Source organism: Mus musculus, chromosome 11 (assembly GCF_000001635.26).
Source record: "Mus musculus strain C57BL/6J chromosome 11, GRCm38.p6 C57BL/6J".
NCBI classification, from domain to species: Eukaryota; Metazoa; Chordata; class Mammalia; order Rodentia; family Muridae; genus Mus; species Mus musculus.
Genome location: NC_000077.6, coordinates 56,105,562 through 56,127,889, shown reverse-complemented (window position 1 = coordinate 56,127,889; position 22,328 = coordinate 56,105,562). Strand labels below are relative to the sequence as shown.

General features: G+C 43.3%; 1 long non-coding RNA gene across 1 annotated transcript; it reads left to right on the top strand.

Moving 5' to 3' along the window:
• The first annotated feature begins 7,996 nt into the window (after positions 1 to 7,996).
• Positions 7,997 to 21,431, top strand: Gm46260. Its single transcript, XR_001780129.1, has 2 exons — positions 7,997 to 8,050; positions 21,139 to 21,431. It is a non-coding gene; the product is annotated as a predicted gene, 46260 (long non-coding RNA).
• The last annotated feature ends 897 nt before the right edge of the window (positions 21,432 to 22,328 follow it).

Sequence of the window (22,328 nt, the reverse complement as noted above, 5' to 3'; positions counted from 1 at the left end):
ATGCTCCTTGATGTATTTGCTCAGCAATCCTCCACAAACTCTCAATCCATCCATGGACTACTCTATATTTCTACAGGATGACAAAGGACAGCTCAAATAGAAAATTTTCCAAACCCAAACCCTGATATTCTCCTAAAAAGTGCATGCTAGTTTTTTTTTTTTTCAAATTATTAAGCACTTGTCACACAAGCATGAGAATATGATTACAGGTCTCTAGAGCCCATGTGAATTAGACATGGTGGTGGAAATAAAAGAACGAATGCCCTAAAGTTTGCAGGCCAGATAGCTGGGCATATGCAGCAGAAAACAATATGGTGGAAGGGAAGGACCAATATGGGAAGCTATCCTCTGACCTCCATACATGTGCTGTAGATGGGGCGCGCCCGCGCACACACACACACACAAACACACACACACGAGGGTGGGGTGGGAGAGATGGGGGGAGTCTTTTTTAAATGCATTTTCTAGTTAGATAAAATAGAAGGCACACTGGGTTTATCACTGACTTTCTCTGGAAAGTTCAGGAATGTCATTGACTCACCTTGGACAACACACCCTTCTGGAATCCCACGTGGCTGTAAATGGAGCATGCACTATCATCTTCCTTGCTACCACATCTTCACATTGCTCTCAGTTTGGCCAGGATTATCAAGACATCTTCCTAAATGTATCTGCTGTCATCTGTCATTCTAATGCAATTTACCTCTAGTTGTACAATCTTAGGGTGGCCCTACCATCTAATCCAGGATATATGGCAGTGGATAGGATCACAGCAGGTACACACTGGGATGTCTCACACAAGCCAGGGCCTACAATCACCATACTGAATCTCAGAGATCAAATGAAAGGAAAGAGAAAGATAGACAGACAGACTGGGGTGGAGTGGAGATAGGCAGGAGCTGGGTGGAAGCTGTTAGCTTAGCAACCAGAGCAACCAGGGCTGCCCCAGGCAAAGGCTGACAGCAACTGCAGTTGAAAACCTTAAGGCTCTTGCAAGCACGCAGCTGGACTTGGGCTTAAGCCAGGCCTGGAAGAGTCCCACTTACCAAGAAAGTGCACCTTCTGGGAATCCTGGCTCCAATGTGTCTGCACGGTTTCCCTGGAGATTTCTTTTAACCTACTCTCACCTGGCTCTGGTGTTGGGAAGGATAATAGCTGTCTGGTTAATGACAACTCAAGCAAAGGGTGCCATCTCTACTTGGTGTCATTTTCTGTGGACATTTAAAAGACACACACACACAAACAGTATTAGGCATTGCATCTATAACTTAGGCCCTTTTATGGGAGTTCTCTGGTTAAATTAGATGCTGGGAGCTGAAAACATGGTGCGAGGATTTAGAGCCCTTGCTTCTCTTACAGAGAACCTGAGTTCGGTTCTCAGTCTCCATTAGTCATTTCACAGTGGGAAGGAGGCAGCAAGGAGAGAGTACAAAGTATCATGGCTCAGGTGTGCTTTAATCCAGATCTTGGCCTGGAGGTTGGGTCACAGACGTTTGGTTATCTTTACGTGCTTTAGTGTAAATTGTTACAGAGCAGTTCTGTTTTCAATGTTACCTGGAATGTCATTTAAGCACTTACTAATCCTTGTGGTCTTCTAAGACATTTCTTGTTCATTCAGGCACTGGGAGTCAGGAAATCCTTAGACACAAGGCTCAGCCTCATGAGTATAATAACTAGTTGTCTGTCCATACTATTCATGAAGACTTTCTCTTTATCTGTGCCTGACCTGGTTGGGGCAACCTGACTTTGGGCTGTGTATGGGAGCTACCATATTTCCCCCATTTTCTTACCTGATTTTTCTTGTCCATACTGAAAGCAGAGTTCTGAGGATTTCTGTTCCTGCTCGGTAACCCAGAAAACTGACCGCAAGGGTTTTCACAAAGAACCCTCAAAGGCCACCCCAGTGTCTCACAGAGAAGTCCTAAAGATGTTGACCTGTTAGATAAAGCCCAAGAAAATCACCTGCTGGGTAACCCTTGCCTGCTAGCCCCCAGCACACAGTAAGATCTTCCACTAGGTTTAAGAATAATTTCTCTTCAATTGAAGATAGCCAAGGGTCCTGAGTCCCAGAGAAAATGTCTTCAGAATGATCAAGCCCTAAACAGAAACCTGGGATGGGGGAAGCTTCCCAGAGTCAATGCCTGTGACCTTAGCTGAGATGCCTAACAGTTCTTGGAAAGCCAAGAACATATAGCAAGAAGATGCTTAAAAGACCCACTGGTATTTCCAAATAATCTCAAGGCAACCTCAAGATATCTTCTTATCCATAAAACAAGAAGACAGTGTCAAGAGAGGGTGTGTTCCTGAAAACCAAGCAGTTTATCACTATGAGATATTTAAATCTTGGGAAAGTTCAAAAAAATTCAAAAAAGGGGGGGAGAGATGGGGGGACATTCCAAGTTTAAAAGAAAAGCAATTATGGAAATATATAAGTAAGTTCAGAGAAGAATAGCAGAGCATTTACTTCTGAGAATGTCTTAGGATTAAAGAGAATGTAGTTAGAGATGAAGCAGGACCATAAAATTCTCAGAATAAAAACATAAATAAATAAAAGCCGACTCATTCCAGGAAACCCATATATAATGGCATTTTAGGATGCCTCTCACAGGGGTGTGGGGAAAACACGATGAGGGGTTTATGATCAATACACTGCAAACTGAACTTTAACTTACTGTGTATCAGCCCGCAAGTCCATTCCTCCCGTGCTGTGTATCTTTGTAAAAACGGTCCAAACACAGAGAGGTTCAAATATTGATACTTGCTTCATTTCCTCAGCTCTGCTTCATCAGGGTGATCTATGTTCTCCCCTAATTATTCCTTTGCTCCATTTCTTTTCCTTCAGCCCTACTTCTCTCACACAGACCACCACAGCAGCATCCAACCCAGCATCTCAGGTCCCCCTGGTCTTTTCCACTTGGAGATCTATTTGAATACATACAAAACCCTGTCAGTCCTGTGGCTATAACCCTCTAACCACTTTCCATTGTTCTTTTTAAACCATATATTTTATTTACCCTATTTTGTGTGTATGAGTATGTTGCTGGCATGTGTGTCTATGCAGCACATGAATGAATGCCTAGGGGTGCCTGCAAAGGCCAGAACAGGGTGCTACAACCTCTAGAACTGTAGTTGGGGGTGTTTGTGTACCACCATGTGGGTGCTGAGAACTGAATCTGAGTCCTTTACAGAAGCAACAAGAGCTCTTAACCACTGAACCATCTGCCCAGCCTCTTAACTTAATATTTTAGTGTTTGAAAATTCCACACACTTATTTAACATGCATTGATCCATCTATCACCGTTTCCATCCATCAATATTCATCTATCTATCATCCATCTATCTCTATCTCTATTTATCTTATATATCTATCTAATTTATCCATCCACCTGCCTATCCATCATTCATCCACCCATCCATTTCATCTATGCATACATTCATCTATCTGCTGCCGGTTATTAATACTATCCTTCCACTTCCAAGTCTATCAGTGACACCCCCATTGTGTGTACAGTATGTGTACAGAAGTGTGTGGCCATTTACTGGGTATGAGCAATCTTTTAGGAGACACATCCCCAAAGATTTTCCCTCAACAGCCATCAACAAAAAACAAACAAACAAACAAACAAACAAAACAAAAAATAGTAGCTTCTCTGTTAGGAGAGGGCCTTGAGATAGATAGATAGATAGATAGATAGATAGATAGATAGATAGATAGATAGATAGATAGATAGATAGATAGATGAATAGATGATAGATAGTGCTAAGCAGGTTTAGGATTGACATTTGAAGAAAATAAATGGACTCTGGATACTAGGGGTTGCCACCAGTGCCTGGCACTTAATCTCAGAATAATTAAGGAAGGTGAACAGTAGTCCCTAGTATAAACATGTCTTAAAGATTGTCATTCTCTAGTCATAAAACAAAACAGTTCTCCCTTTTTTCACTGGATGTGTTCCGCTTCAGTTCACTGATCCTTGGGGAAATGTGTGGACATACTTCAATAAATGCAAGACCTTACTACAAAGGTGGAGGCAGAGAAGACTGTTAGTGCTGACAAATTATACCTGGTACAAAGTGTTGAATGTGTAAAGAATTGAATCCAATCAAAAAAAAAGAAAACTTTTTTTGGTGTTTTGGTTTTTTCGAGACAGGGTTTCTCTGGATAGCCCTGGCTGTCCTGGAACTCACTTTGTAGACCAGGCTGGCCTCGAACTCAGAAATCCGCCTGCCTCTGCTTCCCGAGTGCTGGGATTAAAGGCGTGCATCACCACGCCCAGCTAGATTTATTTATTATTATATGTAAGTACACTGTGGCTGTCTTCAGACACACCAGAAGAGGGCATCAGATGGTTGTGAGCCACCATGTGGTTGCTGGGATTTGAACTCAGGAACTTCGGAAGAGCAGTCAGTGCTCTTACCCATTGATCCATCTCAACAGCCCAATTATTCAAGTTCTAATAAAACTAATATACTCTTAGCATAGGAGTTAGTTGCTTCTCTCATTGCTATAGCAAAATGTCTGAGAAAACATAACTGAGGAAAGAGGAGTTTACTCTGAATCACAGTTTGAGAGTCCAGTGCATCATGGTGGGGGAGACCCTAGCTGTGTGAGGCAGGAGTATGAGGTAGCTGATTGTGTTACCTTCTTAGTTAGAAGCAGAGTGAGATAATGACTGGTACTTGGGTCATATTATTATTATTATTATTATTATTATTATTATTATTATTATTATTTCCAGAACTCAAGCACACAGAGAAGATGCTGTCCATTCTGGGGGCCAGTCCCCTCGCCTCAATCAAGCCTGTCTGGAGTTGCCCTCAGGATATACCCAGAGGTGTGCCTCTTGGGTGATTATAAATCTTATCAAATTGTCAATCACGAGCAGATATCACAGGTCTCTCACAGGTCTCGCCCTTATCAACATGACAGCTAATCAAATCACTTCATATTCAGGGTTTTGCTTGTATGTGTCTATGTGCACATATGTGTATCTGTACTCACACATATGCAGATGTATGTGCATGTGAGGGAGGCACAGGTTGACACCAAGTGTCCTCTTTGATTATTCCACTTCAGTTACTGGGTCTCTCAATGAATCCAGCACTCCCTGATTTAGCTCTTCAGTTAGCTTTCCCTGGGGATGCCCAGTCTCTGCCTCCTAAGCATTGGATTACAAGTGGGCTGCCACATCTACTGGATTTTACCTACTGGGTTTCTGACCTTGGGTCCTCACATTTGCAAGACATGTAGTTTATCCACTATCTTATGTAGGGTTTTACTGCTGTGAACAGACACCATGACCAAGGCAACTCTTATAAAGGAAATCTTTCATTGGAGCTGGCTGAGAGGTTTAGAGGTTCAGTCCATTATCATCAAGGCAGGAGCATGGCAGTGTCCAGGCAAATGTGGGGCTGGAGGAGCTGAGAGTTCCACCTCTTTTTCTGAAGGCAAATAGGAGAAGACTGGCTCCCACATGGTTTGTAGGAGAGTCTCATTGCCCACCCCCACAGTGACACAGTTCCTCCAGCAAGACCACCTCCTAATAGTGCCACTCCTTAGGCCAAGCATATTCAAAGCCACGACATTCACTGAATCATGTGGCAAGAACCTGTGGCCCTTGTCCCTGGCATTCCAAAGGGAATGGATGTACTGAACCAAACCGTAAGCATAGAAGCAGCTTCCTCCCGTTGTCCTGGATGGCCGAAGCACATTAAATGTACGTAATGAAGGCCAGCTCTGAGACCTGGATGGCAGGGAAGTGATTCTTACCCTGGAGGATCTGGGACACTTTCGTTTTCTTCTTAGTAAATGATACTTAAACAAAACCGAACATGATTCTCCAGTTTCTTAACGTGCAGTGAAAGGCACTAAGTTGGCCAGACATTTTTCTACATCTTGCTTTATAGTAATATAAAGGTTTATTTTTGTTTGTTTTTTGTTGTTGTTGTTGTTGTTGTTGTTGTTGTTGTTGTTGTTGTTGTTGTTAACGTCTGCATGATGTTTCATCCCAGGTTGAGTTCTGAGTGTTGCATGTAATTAACTCTCCTTTCCCTTTAGAAGAAGTACAAGATGAGCTTGTGTACCCTGTGCTGGGAAGCAATGGGCTCCCAAGACCATGAGCACATATGAGCTGGAAGGGCTCCTATGGGTCGAGCTTGGACAACTTAAGATTTAGTGGCAGAGAAACGATGTTAGTAGACTAAAGTACTTTGACTCCAGGACTCAGCTCCATTGAAATACCTAAAGCAGACAGGATGATCAAAAAGGAATCCCGTCGTAAAAGACTTCCAGGAAAGAGGAGACTCACCATTTCTCACCTCCAGGCCAAGCCAAATTCTCACAAGATGCATGTGGAAAGCTGAGAGTTTGAATATGTTCAGGGCAAAGCATTCACAGTCTCAAACTTTGTCCCTTCAATAACTTAGCATAATCAGAAAGTATGCTTTTATGATTCAGAGTCCCAAGGGGTCAGTGGGAGTGGAAGAGGGATAAGAAAGAGTCTTCGTGGTAAAAATCATGCAATGTAGATAGATAGATAGATAGATAGATAGATAGATAGATAGATAGATAGATAGATAGATAGATAGATGGGTGGGTGGGTGGGTGGGTGGGTGGGTGGGTGGGTGGGTGGGTGGGTGGATGGATGGATGGATGGATGGATGGATAGATAGATAGATAGATAGATAGATAGATAGATAGATAGATAGATAGATAGATAGATAGATAGATTTTCTAATACATTTTTTAAAAGAGGCTTGGGAACTGGAGAGACATACAGTGGTCAAGAGAAAATACTGCTTTGCTGAGGACCTGAATTCAGTCCCTGCAACCACACTGGATAGCTCATGATTGCCTGTAGTTCCATCTCCAGTGGAACTGATATCTTTTTGTGGTTTCTGAGGACACCTGCACACATGTGGCATACACACACAGAAACATTAATACAGTCATACCACCCTCCCATGTGCACATACATAAATACTAAATATTTTTACAGTTCCAGAAGCCATCGTCTCAACCAGTTTATCACATTTACCTAACCAGTAGTTGCAACACCTTCTTGTTCAATGGAGTATGTTGTATGTAGCTCTGTCTCTGTGGCATTCTGCTCAAAACTGTTTGACTTAAATCTAATTATGAGGAAAAAGCAGACCGATCCAGAATGATGGGCATGCTAGATTCACCCACTCTTCAAAGTATGACCATCACAGACAACATGATACACGCAACATTTACGTACTGTTCTAGATTATAGGAAACCGAAGGTACAGAACCTCTGATGCCATGCATCATCGCTGGGTGGCTTTTGGATTAAAAAGTACTAACAGAGACGGTGAGATATCTTAGAAGGTAAAGGCTCCTGCTGACAAGCTTGACACCTTGAGGTCAGTCCTCAGGACACAGGGGGTCCAAGGAAAGAACTGAATTCTGTAACACTTAAATAAATGTTTTTTTTACTGTGGAAAGATCCATGAGATAACTGTAAAACTTTGACTACTATGGTACTAGGCCTTATTCTTTTTTTTGTTTTGTTTTGTTTTTTTGTTTTTTGTTTTTTTGTTTTTCGAGACAGGGTTTCTCTGTATAGCCCTGGCTGTCCTGAATCTCACTTTGTAGACCAGGCTGGCCTCGAACTCAGAAATCCACCTGCCTCTGCCTCCCAAGTGCTGGAATTAAAGGTGTGTACCACCATCGCCCGGCACCAGGCCTTATTCTAATTCTCATAATGCCAAAGAAACGCCCCGGGGCTGGAAATATGGCTTAGTGATAGAACGTTTGCTTAACTTGTGTAAGTGGGCCCAGTCCCCAGAATCACAAAAGGTCTTTACTTTTGGAGATGAAAGCAGATGAATTTGTTAATGAAAGTTATGATGACACAGCTTTGAACCTCGACACATGGGGAACATAGGAGGGAGGCTTGTCTACAGCAAGCTCTTCTTGTCTACAGCAAGCTCTTCTTTCAACTTTTCTACAGGCTCAAAATCGAACGATAAAAGGGAAGGAAACTGAACTTATAAAAGATGAAAGCTTTCATCGCTCAGGAAAAAGGTAAGGAGAAAAAAGTGAAGGGGAGGATGGAAGTTAGGGAGGAGGAGAAGAAGGGAACCTTTATTGGGGTCAGAACCTCACAGGGAGTTGAGGCAGCAGGCACATTTTCAACATTGGGAGCATCCACCAATGAAAAAGCAAAAAACCACAAACTTCAATCAACACTTCAGGAAAGAGGCAGAGGAGTGGCTCAACGTGGACTTATGCCCACCCCCTGTCTTAAGCCTAAACTGTCATTTGCAGGGCAAGAGGTCAACAAACTCCTTTTACCTATCAACTTTTACTTATGGGAAATGTAACAGGCATCATGGCACTGTAGAGATGGCTCATTGACTAAAAGGTCAACAGTGGTACAAAGCCTGTGGGAGAAATCAGCCAATGTCTCTGGTTTGCTTTAAGGGCCACTTAAGACTGTGGAAGCCATACCCAGCACTGCTGTTTGCAGAGGACATAAGGTAGGTTCCCAGTACCTAGCTCTAAGGAATCTGATGTCTTTTGCCTCTGCAGGAAGCACACACACACACACACACACACACACACACACACACACACACCAAAGTTAAGTCTTAAAAAAAAAAAAGGATAGATCTCATTTGGTTTCACCCTAGGTTTCTAGTCTCTGATTCTTGGCTACCCAAGAAGTGCTGGGTATGGGTTCCATCTCCTGGAGTGGGTTTTAGGCAAATCAGAAATTGCTTGATTACTATCACAGGCTTTGTGCCACCATTACCCTAGCATAATTTGTAGGAGCTACACCATGGTAGATCAGAGGGCTTGTGGCTGCTTTGGTGTTTACGTTTCTCCTTTGGTAGAGTACTTCCCTCTACTAGAGACACTGAATCATAGGAGTGAAGGCTCTATGTAGACACTAGCTTCACCTCTCCATGTTCATTGAGTTGTGTGGGTGGTGTCTTCAGTATGCCGTGGGGTGTCTTTCTGTCTGCTTTTGAAGAATAACCTATTATCTCAGCAACACTCTGGGTTGGTTGGGGATTTCCTTGGGTTATTATTGGAAAATAATCCAATTCCCACCAACCAGTCATTTGGTGACAAAAGATAGCCAGTTGGGACTCTCTCATTATTTGGGAACTTCATTAGGATCACCTTCATATCTTTTAGGACACTTCCACTGCACTAGATTTCTATACCAACCCTCAATTGCCCCTCAGTTCTAGCTATCTCTTCCCACATTCCCTCCATCAAATCCATTTCCCCACCCACTCCCTACCTGATCCCCTTGTTCCTATATCCTTAGCCCTCAGTCCATCAATAAAATCTATTCTATCTTCCCCGCACCTGTGTCGCAAATCCCTCCCTCTAACCTAACCTTCCTGCATCCATGGATTGTAGTTTACTTATCATTTATTTAACGGCTAGTAACCAAATAGAAGCAAATATATATATATATATATATATATATATACCATATTTATCTTTCTGGGTCTGGGTTACCTCACTCAGTATGATTTTTTTCTAGTTCCATACATTTGCCTACAAATTTCATGATGTCTTTTTTTTTAAACAGATGAGCAATACTCCATTGTGTAAATGCACCACATTTTCTTTACCCATCCTTCTCTTGAGAGATATTTATGTTGTTTCCTGCTATTATAAAGAGAGCAGCCATGAAAATGGTTGAGCAAATGTCACTGTGGTAGGATAGAGTGCCCTTTGGGTGTATGCCTGAGTGGCATAGCTGAGTCTTGAGGTAGACCCATTCCCATCTTTCTGGGGAACCATCATAATGACTTTCATAGTGGCTGTACAAGTTTTCACTCCCACAACAAATTGATGAGTGTTCCTCCTATTCCACATCTTTTCCAGCATGAGCCATCACTTGTGTTATTGATTTTTTGTGTGTGTGATTGATTGTGTTATGCCATTTTGATAGGTGTTAAGATGGAATCTCAAAGTAGTTTTGATTTGCATTTCCCTGGTGGCTAAGAATGTTGAACAATTCATGTAAGTGTTTCTCGGCCATACAATTAAATAGTAATGGTCTAAATATAACCATTACTAAATATACTACTGGTATAAAAAACAATAAAAGGACTCCTGAAATATTCTGTTATACTTATAGATCAATGCCTTATTCAGCCATCATCAGAGAAGTTTCCTCCCAAAGCAGATGAGGGCAAATATAGAGACTCACAGCCAGACGTTACACAGATAGGCAGGCTTTGGAACACACAGCTCTATCAAATCCCTTGCCTCAGAGTTCAGGGAATCCTATGGAAGAAGAGGCAGAAAGAGTATAAGAGCAGAGGGGATGGAGGACACCAGAAGAAGAGCCTCTAAATCAACTGAGCAAAACCATGTGAACTCACAGAAACTGAAGCACTAAGCACAGGGCCCACATGGGTCTGCACAAGGCTGTGCGCGTGCGCGTGCGCGTGCGCGTGCGCGTGCGCGTGCGCGTGCGCGTGTGTGTGTGTGTGTTAATACATGAGCACACATATGTACTCATCTGTTGGTGAGGCTGATATCTGCTATTCTGCATGATTCTCCACCCCTAAGGTCTCTTACTGAACTCAGTTCAGACAATAAGAATCTCCGTCTCCGCCTCTCTAGGGCTGGACTTACAGACCAGCACAGCCCCAGCACTGAACCTCACTTTTTCTTGGGCACTAAGGATCCTAATTCATGGCCTCACCTTTGCACTGCAGGACTCTGAGCCGCCTCTGGAGCCCCCGGATTTCCTTTTGCTTTTGTAGAGAGACGATGTCCTGATTTACCAGGGGCATGAAAGCCTGAGCTTTATATGTGGCTGCGGGTGGCCTAGGTTCTCATCATCACATCCGAGTGAGCCTAAAGGCAGCACTGTCGGTCCCTGCACTGCACGCGCTCATATTCTCCTGAGTGGTAACACACTAAACACCAGAAAGCCTTTTAGTCCTGCTAGGACTATTTACCGACTCAGAATTTATCTAGACCGTTGCTCAGAGATGAGTCAAATTTCTGTTGCGTACCTGGGTCAATTACCCACTGAGGCTTCTTTTCCTCTTAGAGAGGTTTCATGAAACCAAGACTCACAGCTTGTAGATGAAGTTAACCCAAGGTCCACTAGATGGCGACATTCCCACTTTTCTTCAATACCACAAGGCTCTCTGTCCTTTTCCTTTCATTCCCAGCATGCAGAGCACACAGGGTCTCAGCCTACAGATTCCAGGGCTGAGAAACCTCTCTGAAAAAAAAATCAGTGTTACCTGTGCTTTTTGCAAAGCTATAATCAACACTATACAGTATACAGACCTCTATAGTAAGAGACAGATGCATCATAATAACAAGTGAACATTCTAACAAGGTTGGAAAGATGGCTAAGTGGTGAATAGTGCATATTGCTCTCGCAGAGGACCCACATCAGATGGGTCACAAGTTCCTGTAATTCCAGCTCCAGAAGATCCACTCCACTTCCCTTCAAGAGTACCTGTACTCAAATGCACATACTCAGATGCACATACATACACACAATTAAATAAAAGAATTCCTTAAATTTTTACATGAAAACATTTAAGTATAATCACAATTGGGGGAGGGGAATTAGAAGTATATTTACTCCCTCCTACTCTATATTTCTCGAATTTTCATACCCAGTGACTAGCTGGGGAACCCAAAGACTACCACAACTGTCCTCCCCCAACAGCAACACATATCAAGAAGATGGAAACCCAGCAGTGCCATGGGACCCATGGAAAGGTTTTCTATAGCTTGAGAAGTTGAGCTTAAAGTCGCTCACATTATAAAGAGAGAGAGCATGTGCTGTCTCTGACCCTGTATTGATTGGCACTGCGTTACTAGCACAAAACACTTGAGGCAATTAACGTCTCAAAGGTCCATCGAAAGGTTTAAGTACAAATTCAGATCCCATTAGTCTGGTGCTTTGGATAAGAGTTGTACACCATGGTGGAGCACGTGCTAGAGACTGTTCACAGCACAAGGAAGGAAACCGACAAGGTCACATCACCCTTCAAGGTACCCAGATACCTGAAGATGTCCACACACTGTTATCTCTTCTAAACCTACAGCATCTTCCAACAGTGAGACACTAGGTACTAAATCCTTAAGGCTCTGACCTTTAGGAAACACGAAATGCCTTCGTTACAGTTACCACTTTCTGCGAGAATACAGAAAGTTGAACCTGTTTAAACCATGGCTTCATTTTAGATAAAATGGCAATGACAAGGATAAAATGCCTGATAGACATGGGTTTTAATACTTAACAACACAAGCAATACTCAAAATAGTGGCTGGCTATTAAACTCAGGTCTTCATGTTTGCATGGTAAGCACTCTATAAGCAGGGCTATCTCCCCAGCCCTAGTCATCTATGTTCTGATGATTGAAACCAAGGTCTCCTGCATAGTGACATAATCCTTTCTGTAAAGTACATGGGTATGCATACACAGACATGTGTATTACTTAAGCAGACATGCGTATTACTCAGGTCGTTCCCCCTCGACTCACACTCACTGTAAACCTAAGACTTTTATCTTCCTGTCTCCACCTCCCAAGTGTTGGGATTAAGGCACACATCACTCCAGCTACATTTCTTCTCTATCCATGGCAACTGGCCTAGCAGCTGGTGAAGTAGTTTTGGGCTAAGCAAGTTTCCAGCATCCTAGATCTCATTTGAGACCAACAGCCCTACAAGACCAGCACAATAACAAGTGTACCTATAGATACAAATGGACTGGGGGAATCATGTAACTAGCTGGGTCACACAGCTTTGAGGGATAGAAGGTAAATTCCAACACAAGTTTCCTGACTACACAGCCAAGCTTTTAATTTATAGGTGTGACTAAATTGAACATAACAATCCCATGAGGAAGAGAAAAAATGGTTTGTCCTCTACCAATGTGTTGTCAGACAATGTCTGATGCCTACAGTTGAGACATCCCTGCTTTGGTAACCTGCCTACCTCGTGTTCAAACTAATACACTTGAAAAGTGCCTTCATTACAACCTTCTTTTGTCTTTCAAAACTTGAAAGCCTGAAACTATCTCCATTGGAACTTGACATTTTAGGGCAAACTGAATCCATGTTTCAAAGCCATGGTCACACATATTGGTCTCATATCATGTCTTCACCTTAAGTGGAGTGGAGATATTTTCTCTGAGTTGAGAAGGCCAGGATCTTCTACAAGTGGCCAAAGCTGTTCTGCCTTGATGCTCATCACAGGACTGAAGGAAAGAGGTCACCATGCCTGCACCCAGCCTTGTTTCTTCCACTGGAAGCCTGCTTTCCATCAGTGTTGTGCCCATTCCTCGTATTTCCTACTAATCCCAAAAGATGCAGCTTGTAACTGCTTAAAACTCTGAGAGATTCACTGACGGCAATCTTCAGAATAAGGAGGAGAAAGAAAAGTTGGCAGGAAGGTTCTTCTGGGAAATTACACAGTTCCATTGTTTGAAGAATTTCTCATTGCAAGGGATACCATCTTCTCCATCATTTATCCTAGGAAACAAAACCTTTGAGGGTTGAAGCAAGTAGGGTTACAATGCAGAGCAGCCTTGAATACCCCATCCCTCCTTCCCAGGGCTATTGCTTAGTGAGTAGCTCCACTCTAGATCCAGTCAGCGGCTCAGAACAGCCTTCATGGTGCTGTAACTCTTCTGGAAGAGCCGGACCTGTGGTCAGGAAGAATCCAGACTCACATATGGATTGCCATCATTGAAAGGGAATACACTGAGCACGTGCACAGTGTATAAAGAAGCAAGACAGGATTGGCCAAGGGGGATGAAAAGTACCACAAAATCATCTCTTAAAGTGAGTTGGCAATTTTACCCAAAACCATTCTCATTGGTTGAAGAAAGTATCATTGGTGACTATGATGGCCAATTTCAACTGACAACCTAGTGCAATCTACAATCACCTGAGAAAAGAACCTCCATGAAGGACCATCTAGACCAAGGTGGCCTGAGGGCATGTCTGTGAAGATTGTCTTCCCTGCCTTAATTGTTGTGGCAAAACCCAGTCTGAGAGTGGGGTGCACCACTCCCTGTGGTTGGGCACTGGACTGTTCAAGAATAGAGAATGTGGGCAGAGTGCCAAGGATGTGTGTGTTTGTTTCTCTCTGCTCTACTCTGGGTGTGATGTGACCATACACCTCAAGTTTCTGCTGCTTGGACTTCCCCACAGTGATGGACTGTGGACTGAAATTGAATGGTTAGAATAAACCCTTTCTTTATTAAGCTGCTCCTTGCCCCCAGGTATTTTATTGCAGCAACAAAGATAAAACTAGAATGATTAGTGGCCATTTATTCTGACCTCATACTTGATTCACAAGGATACCTCCAGCAGCTAAGTGATGTGAAAACAGCCAACAAAACAGTCATATGATCTCGGGTTGCCAAAGATGCTGGTCTCTTACTCTAATTATCTTTGACGGGGACCCTTTGGTTCAAGACTACATGAGTGTCCTATAAGAAAGGGGAAGAGAAAAGCATGGTTCCCAATTAAAGGTTAACATTAGATTAGGTATCAACTCTTCTTACTCATAGATCAGTTAAAATGATCAATGTCCTACTGTGTGCTGACAGTCTCTAAAACACATCTTCGTTGAGTCTGCATCTCATTTATTTGCCTATATAACACTCCCTCTTGAATTCTTACAGAGCATCTTATTAGAGCAATAACCCATGAGAAGTCCTCTTTTGGGTCAGGCATAGGACATGTGTCTCATATGGATAGACTGGCCAAATATGTTGGTTTCTAACTGTCTGTAATATCAGGGAGATTTACAGGAATCCAATCCCTGTGACAGAGATGGCAGGGAGTACCTTTCAAAGTTTCATGGCATGATCTCTTTCTTCCTCCTGTAACCTCCCTACTCAAAGCCATTATTGTCTTCTCTTGATTTTTTCTCCCATAACTGGTATTCTTGATTCTTTTGCTTCTTTTTCAATTGTGTGTGTCTGTCTGTCTGTCTGTCTGTCTGTCTGTCTGTCTCTCTCTCTCTCTCTCTCTCTCTCTCTCTCTCTCTCTCTGTGTGTGTGTGTGTGTGTGTGTGTGTTTATGTGTGTATGTCCGTATGTGCTCGAGAGTGCATGTGTGCACACATACATGGGATTAAGCATGCTTACATGTGGGTGGGCAGGTGCACATGCATGATGAATGTGTGCACATGTGGATGGAGGGCCCAGGTTGATGTCAGGACTCATCCACCATCCTTAATCTTGATTCCATGTTATTCATCGAGGAAGGGCCTCTCAATCAAACCCAGAGCTCACCATTATGGCTCGTCTTACTAGCCACCAAGATGTAGCTGGTAACTCCTGTTTCTGCCTCCATACCTACCCAGTGTTTACTAGTTTTGTGGGACCTGAACTCCGGTCCTCATGCTTGGGTGACAAGTGCTTTAAGCTCTGAGCCATCTCTCTCCAGCCCTCCTCATTTGACTCTCTGAGTTGTGTTCTGCAGTCACCAGCCATTCGAAGCTTCAACCTGATATGTGACACACACACACACACACACACACACACACACACACACACACACACACACACACAGCCACTGCCTACCATCTTCAGGAGAGCAATGGTGCTGGGAGTAATCCCTTGCTGTCTTTACTGCAGCCTTTGTCCCCCTTCCTTTTGTCCTATGCCACATAATTTCTCCTTGCACACAACTAGCCTGTTCTACCACAAGGAATTCTGGACTTTGTATCTCAGTCTGCACCACTCTCTCCACACAGTATATGGCTGACTTGTCCTTTTCCTTCAGATCCTCTGTCCCAATGTCATCTCGAAAATTATTTTTCCTGATCCAATTTCTACTATGTGTCTCTATTTTTTTTCAAATGCAATAGTCTCTGAAATTACTTTTTGAGCATTTGCCATCTTTCTATTTTATAAAGGCCCTGATTATATTATTTATCATTGGAATCTAGGGGCCTAGGACAATTGACAGCACACAGTACTATTCAATAAGTGCTTAATGAATAAGTGGATGAATGCAGTGTAGATAGAGTATCTGCCTTTCATGATCCTCGGAACCCGGGCACCTTGCCTGAGCTGGCCGGGACTTCTGTACCTTATATAAAGTAAAAGTATGTGTGCTGACATAAAGGGCTATTTTAGTAATCATTTATCATGTATACTAACATACATTATGCTGATGTAACATATTCTGTATGCAAACATACAGGGCTATTATAACAATCACTTATTGGGTGTGAAGCAATTAGGTAAGAAAGACTAAGTGAAGTTCTGGAAAATACCAAAATATTTCTCTTCTCAACAAAATAGTGTTATTAATTTTTATGATAATTCATTTCAAGAATTACCCCAAACTGTTACTTTATACATAAATCAAGAAGAGCACGGCTGACAAAACACAACTGCTTCTTGTCAGTAGGTGCGACTTGCTCTGTAAAGTCACCTCTTGCCCTTCAGCCTTGCTTTCCTGTTCTTATAAATGGAATGAGATGTATCTAAGTCCATAACTGCCCTTCATACTCCGATTACTGGAAGCAAGGGCTCGTGACCAAAGCAGGATTACAAATGGAATGCAGTAACAGTCACTCCTGGAAACTCACTGTGTGTTTCTGATCTCCTGGGAAAGGATGCTCCATCCACATCAGGTGCACATCATGAGTGGAGGGGCGTGCAGGCTAACACGGAGTGCACCTCGTCCTCAATTCTAGGGACCTCTGAGCACCCAGAACTGACAGTTTTAACTGTAGCTCTAACTGATAAAACACTCGGTGAGATACATACACAAAATATGCAGTAGATAAGAATGCAGGTGCTGAAGGGAACGAGGAGGTCAGAGAGGGAATCAAAGACCAGAACTGAGCAGAGTGAGCAGGATATGTAGGAGTAGTTGAGGGAGACAACAATGGGGTGATGGTTAACAAATGAAGGGAAGAAGGGAGCCACAGAGGTGAAGGGGAGAGGAGCCTTCTAAACAGAGGATCTGGCAGAAACAAAGTCCACGAGATGGAACCGGGGTCTGAATGTTTAGTGAGCTAAGAGCTCCTGTGGGGACTCTGGGGAAGTGAGCTGTAGAGGTGTTCTGGCTAGTGTTCTGTCAACTTGACACAAGCTAAAATGATCTGAGAGGAGTGAACCTCCATTAAGAAAATGCCTCCATAAAATCTTGATGCAGGCAAGCCAGTAAGGTATTTTCTTAATTAGCAATTGATGGAGGAGGGTCCAGGTCACTGTGGGTGGTTCCATGCCTGGGCTGGTGGTCCTGGGCTCTATAAGAAAGCAGGCTGAGCAAGTCATGGGAAGCAAGGCAGTAAGCAGCAGTCCTCCATGGCCTCTGCATCCGCTCCTGCCTCCAGGTTCCTGTCCTGTTTATTTTCTGATCTGACTTCCTTCAGTGGTGAACTACAATGTGGAAGTTTAAGCCAAATAAATCCTTTCCTCCCAAACTTGTTCTTCGGTCATGATGTTTCACCACAGAAACAGAGACCCTAATTAAGACAAAAGAGAAGGAGAGGGAGTGGGGAGAGTGGATGAATATGCCTCTACGCTGGAGTGCTGGATATTGAAGAACACAAGTGGAAACTCTGTTCTCTCTCTCTCCCTGTATAGACTATGTGTGCAGACATGTGTATATTATATGTATTTGTTAAAGTATGTATATGTACATGTGTAAGTTTATGTGTATATGTCTACATAAATGTGTTCATGTCTGTATATATATGCATATATATGTTGTACATCTATATGTAAGTATATATGTATGTGTTTGTCTATGGAGGAGTGTGTTTATGTGTTTGTAAGTATATGTTATATATGAATACATGTGTATATTTATAAATGTATATATGTGGTACATATGTACCTACATGTGTGTATGTATTATGTGTGTTTGTGTATATGTGTGTGTATGAATTTGTGTATGTGTTTATGCCACTGTGTGTGTATGATGTGTTTGTGTGTGTTAATTGCTAAGTGTAGCTATTACCTAACAGCTAGGTGTGATCTGTGTGTGTGCATGTGTTCATATGTGTGTATACATACATGTGTGTGCATGTGTGTTCATATGTGTTTGTATCTGCATACATGTGTCTGCATTGCCTGTCGTAGAGGCCATTGTAAACTTCACATGCCATTCCTAAGGTGCCATTCACTTTGGATTTTGGCTTTGGGGTTGTTTGCTTGAGGCAGGTCTGGGGTTGGCCTGGAATTCACAGATTAGGCAGGACTGCCTCTCATCAGCAGACCTCAGAGGACCAGGGGTTTCCACCTCCCAGAACAGGAACTACAAGCTTTGGCACCACACCCAGCTTAAATATCAAAACAAACACAAACACAAGCACAAGCATGGGTCTTAGAGATTGAACTCTGGTCCTCATGGTTGCACAGCAAGCACTTTGCTGACTGAGCCACTGCCTCGGCCCCAACATGTACCATCTCACTAGAGTGACAGAAGCGTCTTGAAGCTGACTTACGGCCATACAGATTCACAGCCCAATATCTAGGCCAAGAGAATTGAACTGCTATTTGTGTGAATGTTCTAAGTGGAAAGTGTTGCCCTGTTAAAAAAAAAAAAAAAAGTCAAGTCTGACATTACTGGAAAGCCCTGAACTTAGTGCAAAATTGGGGACTCCCTTTACCAGCAGGGCTTTTCCTTCTCTGACTTTGTCTGGGGATCTTGAAACACACACACTCACACCACCTGTAACCCTCTACCTGAGCAATGTCACAGAGTCTTGGTTAGATTACAGCTTCAGCTTCCTTTGATAAGAAACGTGTTCAGCAAGCACCTGAGATTCCTGGGTCTCCCCACTGTAATGAGGTATCTCAGTACCTTAGCCTTCAGTTCACGACTTTTGCCCACCTGAGATACTATACCCCTTTCCCCAAAACTATATAACCCTTGATTCACCCCGACTAAAGTTAATCTGACTCACAACGCGCTGATCTGGGAGATAAGTCTGTTATTTCTGTCATACTCACAGTCAGTCCAAAACCCTGCTCCCTTCATCCTCATGGGCTGATGGCCAGAGACCCCAGGAAGAAAGGAGGACTACAGGGACAAATGGAAACAGGTGTCACAGGATAAGGGAAAGTGAAGGAGTCATTTCAGAGACAGGAGGCATGATGTCACTGTCACTGTAAATTGAGGCTATATATGATGTCAGAAACCTGGAGAAGATGCCAGAGAAACAATCCTAGTCCTGGATCAAGGATGAGTGAGGGAGTGCTTGCTGGCACAGGACACTTTTCTTAAGCAAGATTTAAGATCCTGGAAGAGGATCCACTGCTCCGACTCACAGAAGCTTAGGGAAATGGCCATCCGTAAGTGAAGTAAGTATATCAGAGTTAGATGTCAGACTTGGAAAACTGGATCATGGAACCAAAGGGCTTAGGAAGTGGTTACCCCAGGCTGTTTCTAATATTAGAATAGGGACCAGTAGCCGGGCGTGGTGGCACACACCTTTAATCCCAGAACTCGGGAGGCAGAGGCAGGCGGATTTCTGAGTTAAAGGCCAGCCTGGTCTACAAAGTGAGTTCCAGGACTTCCAGCGCTATACAGAGAAACGCTGTCTCGAAAAACCAAAAAAAAAAAAAAAAGAATAGGGACCAGAAAACCAACCTATGGGTTATATTACTCAGAAAAGCTCATATAAAGTTTCTGGTGGATGAAGAGGGTCACCAGTGTCTTGCACAGATCATGAGTGTCTCTATGGTTGACCGTCAGTGGCAGAAACATTGGTATGTCTGGGTTATCTAGAAGCCGTGGGAGATGAGCGCCAAGAACATTAGCCAAGTCTGGACACCAGGTGGCAGCACTGGACTGTGGAAAGTAGAGCTGGCCTAATGACCCAGTCAGCAGACAGCTCAGGTACCAGGCCACTGTGTTCTAGCTGCAGAAACACAGGGTGTCTGAGCAGCAATGTAATTGAGCATCCCAGTGGAAAATCACAATTCCTGACCATGTTCCCAGGTAAGAGCCTTCTCTGCCCCCCCAGAAATCCCTATCAACATTTTCTTGCATGCCAAGAGCTGGCTAAAGACTATTCTGTTTCTCTCAGAGCTGAGGGACACAGGTAAATTTGGGCAGATATCCTTTATCCAGGATAAAGAGACTTGAAGAGCCATTGCGGCTCTCCTATTTGGAGTGAAGATGTAAGGGTAAATGTGAGTCTTATCTCAGGCTTCTCTCCTAGTGCCTCCCCTAGCTCTACAGACCAACAGGTATCTCTATGTAGTAACAGAACGGACATGCTCAGTCGTAGGCAAGACCTTCCCATAGACCCCTCATCTTAATTGCTAAGACACAACACAGTAAGGAAGGTGGCTCCCAGCCCCTTCCACACACCCTAAAGTTCTTAGCCAATAGCAGCACCCAGCTGAGGGCAACAGCAGAACTTAATGCAACCCTCAGGAGCAGCAGGACGCCAGCTCCATCAGAGTCCTCACAGAATCTACCCGATGGACTGGACATTAAGAGAAGAGCAAGAGGTCCCAGACAGCGTGGAGATCGTAACTAAAATGCCATTTGTTGCCCAGCTGCCTTTGTATCGAGTCTCTTTGCTGTGACAAAACACTCCAACAAAAGTAACTTGGAGAGAGAAGGCTTGTTGTGCTCAGTTTCATGTCACAGCCCATTTCTATGAGGTATAAAGAGGACAATGGTTTGAAATGGTTAAGAAGCTCCCAATAGGGAATTATATATATACTTTTGCACTCACAACCCATCTATCTACCTGAAACAGATAACACAAATTAAATATTTTAAGCTTCAGAGATAACCACATCAGCTCTACTCACACTACCAAGCCATTTGCCATTTGGTTTAATAAATGTAATCACTTATAACTGATGCACCATATCTCTGCTATAAATGGAGAAAGAAACTTACTGTGAACACCATTTGGAGTCAAACACTTCATAAGTGGCTTGATAGAGGTAAAGTCAGTCAGGGACCTGACACTTACTGTTCTTGTCCTCTGGATAATGAGGTCTGTCCCCTTGACATTTGCTCTTTAAATCTGCCTTGCTTCATGTGACAGAGTCTACTATTGTCTCTAGAAGCCATCTTTATCTTCCTTCCTGTAGTGGGGCTCTTGGAGGCTTCCTGTTTTTGTGACCACACAGGGTGAGATGACATGTCTTATCTTCTTTTTAGTGAGTGTGGCACCTGAACATGATTAGACAAGATGTACAAGCTTCTAAGCACGTCCATGGAGACTGGGCTACTCTACATAGATGAAATGTGCTTTCCTGCTGCAGACCAGAAATGAGGATGATGGAGGCCCTGGGATCCTTTGCCTGTTCAGCCTCTCAGCACTGCCTCGAACCCCACAGGCAGCAGGAAGCTTTGTTACCCAAACCACAGTACTGAAGTCTTTAGCCCCTAAACCAGACATCCCGCCCAATCCCAGATTTCAGCAAGACCTCACACATACACGTGTATATGCATGGGTGTGGTGTGTGTGCATATGTATGCTCATTTGCATGTGTGGTGCACATGTAGGCATGTGTGGGAACCTTTCCATGTATATGGAGGTGGGAAGTGACAAGTATCCTCAGTTGCTCTCCACTTTATATATTTAGGTGAAAGTCTCTCACTTGAACCCAGGCCTCACCAATTTCATCAGTTTAGCTAAAGCAGCTTGGTTTGGAAAGCCTCTGACTCAACCTCCCCAGAGCTGGGATCGCAGGTGTTTATATATCACGTGATAGGGATCTAAACTCCAGGACTCACACAAATGCCTTTCCCACTGAGCCAGGTCCTCAGCCCAGATCCTCACTTTGAGATTCATTTAAAGTGTGGTGCCTTCTTGGAGACAGTGATAGAGAGAAACAGGGACATGCAACTGGAGGAAGAGGGGAAGTAGACATGTCAGGGGAAGTTCTCTCTCTGGTGTGTGGAAACAGTCATATTTGCATCCATATACAGCAAAGAAATAAAGGGGAACAGGTTTGCAGAAGCACAATAGGAACAAATGTTAATACCACAGAAGGTAGAGATTTATCACCATCAACCCACAGAGATTCTGGAATATTCTGAGACGTAATGGATTTCTTGCCACAAGAGGGCAGTGGTGAGTTTCCCGTGCTGAGAGTACTCAGCAAAACAGTACAAGAAAGCTAGCCTGATTCTCTTTACTCCCAATAATACGTGTTTCTTTCCATCTACAAACCAAGCCTTCCCTTGCAAAGGGGTGTTATTTTTCAGTTTTATTTAGTGTCATTACAGGAAAGTTTTCCCGAAGAGACTCTAGCTGACCCTATTTGGCAGGATATTGAAGTGGGTTTATTTATTATCTGGAGAAGAGGATAGACACACTAAAAAGCCCTGCAGGTCTGCAATTC